This window comes from Ambystoma mexicanum, chromosome 2p, assembly GCF_040938575.1.
Source record: "Ambystoma mexicanum isolate Mex_15411 chromosome 2p, UKY_AmexF1_1, whole genome shotgun sequence".
NCBI classification, from domain to species: Eukaryota; Metazoa; Chordata; class Amphibia; order Caudata; family Ambystomatidae; genus Ambystoma; species Ambystoma mexicanum.
The window spans coordinates 37,780,874-37,786,873 of NC_090923.1; positions in this window are offsets into that span (position 1 = coordinate 37,780,874).

A 6,000-nucleotide genomic window follows, 5' to 3' on the forward strand; every position below is an offset into this window, starting at 1 on the left:
TTGTCAATAAATCTCATCCAGTTCAGAAACAATGTGGGTCCCCATAAGATTTGGTACTAAAGGCTCATTATCAATCGTACTGGAAGACATTGATGCAGAGCATTCGTTGGAAGTCCTACGTCCAGTTGGACTAGATTCCTCGTGATTTGGTACTCTATGTACCAGGAGCTTATCCTATTATTATGCTGAACATCAGTGCAAGATAAAAGACATTCCCAGGAAGAGTGTGGAGTGGCTCTCAGTTCTAGCTCGGAGATTCGGGTAGACCTTACGAAAGGCTGAGGTTAGTAACCATTGACCAATCGACTCATCCCTAACGTCCAGACAGACAAAGTTGTAGCCTGTATTCAACATATGCAATATCAGGCATCAGACTATGTCCTCCCGAATAATAGAATATCATCCTTTGATATGCCTTATCCAGTGGGTTGTGTGTTAATTAATTCATATTTTCATATGTACCCTCCCCCAGCCTTGATATATTGTACATGTACACTACATTACTATTCTGCCACCCTGTGTTATTCACCTTGATTCCTTTTTCCTTGTTTTTAATTATATCCTTGGTTGGCAGTTTTGCCTCCAAGGTGTTACCCCTGACAATTCCACCCAATGCTAATGGCTTGGGTATATGTGGCCTGTGCACATCATTACTTCTCATATCTTTAGACAGTGCACCCAGGCATCCCGAGGTGCGTTCACTGTCTTATTATCAACACCTCTCATCGGATCCGAGCTCTCATGACTAGTGGCTAGTGTGTTACAGGGTGTATCCTCCAGAGAGACAGGGATGGAGGGTGCAGTGGGGATGTAGTTAGGCACAATCTCTGAAAGCAGACCATTATGTTGGAGCACCCTTTTTAAGACACCCACAACACCTACTAGACTTTGAACCATTTTTCCAAGGTCTGTAATCTCTGTGTGCATTACCTTGAATTGGCCTTGGCTAAACCCCACAGAATTCTCAACTGCAACAGGGTTCTTAAGTGACGGTAATGGTATGGTATTTCCCTGTGGTGACTCTGAATTATTTTTACCCTTGACTTTAGAATGGGTCCCAGAGAGGAAATTGGATAAAGCTGCTTGTTTGAGCCTAGATGCCAGGTCACCATTATTCCTCTCTTTAGCTATCATTGTGGCGGACGAGGTGGGATTGGGTGTAGTCGGATTATCATCCTCCACCGGAGTGCTGTGCACCTCAAACCCGTAAGAGATGGAGATGTTGCTAACTATGGTGCCTTCTTCAAGGAATAGAAGCACTCTTATATGCGTCATCAGCGGGACAGGCTCAGCCTGTGATACTGACGGGTGAACCTCAATGGGGATGTCCAAATTATTTCCATGTTCCTGTGGGAGGGACTTTAAAAAACATCCAGGTCATTCCCCCTTTTGGGTAATTTGCATGGATTGATAGGGGGAATTTTAATCAGAGGTCCCCTTCTGTTATTAGGAACCATGTGTTTAATTTGATTTGTGATTGAAGCATTCCCTAAGGACAGAGTACACTCATCTGAGACAACTGTGTCGAGGGCGTCATGCACCACACAGTTAGGAAATTGCTGTGTGGAGGGAATGGCCACCAATTGCTTGAATATCATTAATTGTCATGCCTGCGCCATGGGCGCACACATTGGCAACCATCATGGACTATTTGTTATTCATTTTTCTTCAGAATACTCTTGGAACAACCCCTATTCACACTTTGGTACTTAATTCCCAATTGCGTGACTTTGGTGCCTTCTTATATAACTCAACTAACTACATGTACCACAATGCACCTTGCTACAGCTATCAATTCCTGGCCTTTCCCATTCGTCAGCATTGGAACCACAATCCCCAGAAGCCCTAGGGATCAGTGCTGCTTCCACCATCTCAGGACCAGAGAGGGAGGAGGCAGATTGTATTCAGGTGTGCTGCTCCAGGTGCTGCCAATTAGCCTGCCGCAGTACAGGGCAGGGCGGTATTTAAGCAGCTGCCTGCAGGAGCTCAGTCTCTTGCATCAAGAGTCCTCCCAGCCCCTTTTTGCCTTTTGTCCCGAATTTGTATGCTGTGCCTGCTGCTGCATTTTCCTACTTTTGTTCCAGTGCTCTTTCTGCGCTTCCTGCCTTGCAGCCTGCTACACCCTGCTGCCTACAGCCCTAGCCTTTTGGGCTCCCTGCCTCACAGCCCTGCTCCTCTCGGCTTCCTGCCTTGCAGCCTGCTACACCCTGCTGCCTACAGCCCTAGCCTTTTGGGCTCACTGCCTCACAGCCCTGCTCCTCTGGGCTTCCTGCCTGGCAGCCTGCTGCACCCTGCTGCCTACAGCCCTAGCCTTTTGGGCTCCCTGCCTCACAGACCTGTTTCTCTGGGCTCCCTGCCTTGCAGCCTGCTACACCCTGCTGCCTACAGCCCTAGCCTTTTGGGCTCCCTGCCTCAAAGCCCTGCTCTTCTGGGCTTCCTGCCTTGCAGCCTGTTATACTCCGCTGCCTACAGCCATAGCCTTCCGGGCTCCCTGCCGCGATGCTCTGCTCCTCTGAGCTTGCTCCTTGCTGCTTTGCTCCGTTGGGCTCCCTGCCTTGCAGCCTGCTACTCTCTTCTGCTTTCAACCCTGACCCTCGGGCCTCTCTGTCTCTATGCCCTGTTCCTTTGGGTTCGTTCCTTTGGGTTCGCTCCTTGCTGCCCTTCTCCTCTGGGCTCTCCGTCTGCCGCCTACTACAGCTCTCAGTCCTGCTCCTCTGGACTCTCTGCCTAGTAGCCTACTACAGTCCTCTGCAATCCACTACAGTTCTTCTGTACCTTGTACCATTTGGTACTGCAGCCGTGCGTCCTTGTTTGCAGCCCCCCTCTTTCCTGGCTGCTGCTCCCTTGCTCTCTTCCTTGTTTGCAACCCCTTGTTCTTGATCCCTGTCCTTCTCTTCCTTGTCTCCTCTGTCCTCCCCTTTAGTTTACCCATTTCTATTGTACTGTTTCTTCTTTCATTCCCTTCAGCTAGATTTCTCTTAGACGTCCTTGTCCCTGGTTATTTCTGTTCTTGTCTCTCTTGTGTTTTATTTTGATCCTTTGTACAGAGCTTGACTGTTGGTTTCCGGCAGGCAACCTCTGCCCCTTCCCTTGTCGCGTTTTCTGTTTAACAGACACCCACAGCTGTTGTTCCCAGCCATGAGCAGGCAGAGGGGGCCTCTGTAATAGTAATCCGTGCAGAAGGCTGGAGTTTCCAAAGGTCAGTGGAACACTCTTTTTCTATATCTGCATACACCCCAAGAGGGAATCCAGGTTGTTTGTATCTTTGTATTTCCTGCCCCTTTCTGTTCACAACTACAGTTGCCTACTTTTCTTTCTTGATGAGTTTCCTGCTGTGTGTGTACTTATCTGTCACCTTACATCAGCACAGCCACCCAAACCCTACCTGGGGGCCCTGTGCCACTCTTGACAGAGTGCCATCCTTGACATTAATTGAAGAAAGGAGATTTTCAATTTCATTCATTAAAATGTTTGCCTCTTCTATATGCTTGGTAATGATTAAAGATATTTTGGGCAGGTTATGCGGGGATAAGCTACTAACGGCTTTTGCATTTAGCCATTGTTGTCTATTGATAACCCTAGCTGGTATACCAGGCCTAACCAGTTGATAATTGATACCTGGGAGGATTTGTTATGTAGTAATACAATCAAATTGCTAATTATACAATAAACAGGGAAATGGATAGTACAGCAAGCTAAGTGGCATACAAACAGAATTAGTCACTACACCGTGCAATATATATAATTCTATGAAATTGTGATTGAAAAATATAATTATAGTTAAAATAACTCGGATAGAAAAAAACCCTTGAGATGATGGCGGGAATCAAAACATGTGTCATACATCAAATGCACTATGTTGCGCTAAGCACCCAAAAGGAGCCAGTTACTGGTAGTGCAAAAGGAAAACACTGCACCGATGGGCAACAGCTCAAGGGGCTGCCTTAGTACACCCCCCCAATCGGCCCCCAAGGAGAGCCATGGTGGATGAATTATCGCAGGCAAACTGAAATCAAAATCACTCTGTGAGGGGTCAGAAATGCGAGACTGACACAAAGATATAGATTCTCAATGTTTGTCATTTATTACAAATAAAAGGGTGAGATAAACGCCTTTAAATCCCTATCTTAATGAGAATGTCCCTTCCTAGAAATCTAAAACTAAAGAAAGATGACCTAGTGTCCAAAAAGCATCTCACCCTCACAATAATACATATAACAAAAGTGTACACATAATATTTGGCTGTCTTCAATTCAACACAACAGTGCAAAGGTTCACACTTATAATCTTTAGCAAGTACTCCTTGTGATCAGGGTTTGGCTCCTTTCCCCTGGATCAATTCAGGAATACCCTTGGAAAAGTTCTGAGTCAACAAAGTTCTGTTCAGTTCAGCACAAAAGCTCTTTTCCATCCACTGAGTCATTCCACTTGATAAAGGGAATGTCTCTTTCACAAACACTTGTCACAGTGTTATATCCTTTATTGGCGGTGAAACAATTGTTGTTCTCCAGAGTATTCTTCCTGCTTAGGCAAATGTCTCTTGCACAAAACACTAGTTTTTCTCCACATATTATCTTTATCAGAATTCAAAGCAAATATTAGCATATCACAATTATTCAAAAATATTATTCTAATGGAATGCTTTGGTCAGAATAGCACAACAACTACTTTTAGTGATGCTTCAGTCTGTCATTCACCTGCTTGGACTAACCACAGTGGTCCCTTTCCTGGTTCACTCTCCTGCCAGGAAGAAATCTCCTACTGTTACAGTTGATCTCTTCTTAATGGCCATATGGGTTACAGGTTTCTCCAAACTGGCGTCTCAGGAAAGGAGAATTGTGCCCTTGTTGCCCTTTATCTCTTTGTCATAGATTCTGTGCTGTTGGCACTGTGGGTTACAGGTTTCCCCAAGTTGACATCTCTGAAATTGAGAACTGCACTCTTTTTGTCTTCCCACTCCTTCTCTATATCCTCTTGGCTGTTAGTAATGTGGGTAACAGGCTTCTGCAAGTTTACATCTCAGAAATGGAGAATTGTGCCATTTGTGCCAATTAAGAGGTTCAGGTAGGCATTCATTTAACTTTCTTTGCCTCCCCCACCTTGTTTCACTTTGCTTTCAGACAACCAGTGACTCAATTACAGGAGCAGCAAACTCTACAAAGCGCCATGGTGTCTTCTATCTCTTCTGAGGCTCATTGGTTACTGTTGGCAGCTTCGGCGTACTCCTCATGTGCTGCACAGCCCAGCAGTTATTCTCTTTGGCGTCTCGGGTACCTCTTCGGTTCTCTCACCGTCTGGGTCTTTCTCACTGAGAGCCTCTGCTGCTCTACTGTCCACGACCATGGATCTTCCAATCTGCCTTCCTATTCGCAGACGCCACCACTCCTGCCTTCTCACCTTCCGGCACACCTGTGGTCCTGTACACGATCTGTCCCCAAACCACAGCTTGGAAGTGTGAAGTCTGTTCTTGCTTCATCTGCAGCTTCATTGACAACGTCTGCCTTTGTTGCTGCTTATTTTCCTCTTCCACTTCCATCTTTAAAAACCTGTGTTTCATTTTCAGGTTTAAATGTCCCACTCAGGTGCCTTGCCTCCAAACAACTAGACTGTTTATTCTCTTCAATGGCACTTTTGATCCTCATTGACTCTTGGCCCTTCTTCCTTGTCCCAGTACCACAGGCATTATGGATCTTGAAGGCCATATTGAAGTTAAGTCTTTTAGGTCTACTCATTTCTGTGTGCTTGTTGAACTGGATGTTATTAAAGTTAGGAGGTGATATATGAGGGATGTGTAACTTAGCAGACGGCCTACGGTTTCTCAAGTCAGAAGCATGGCCACGAGAGGGTGTTATATCTAATTCAGGAACTTCCAAAATATATAACTTATTCTGCCTAGGTAACCTTTCATAGAATTATTTTTGGGTTTCCTCGTGAGATACACTTTTGCAATAGCAGCATGCCATTACATTGTGCTCTAGCACCTTGAAGCGCCTCATGTGC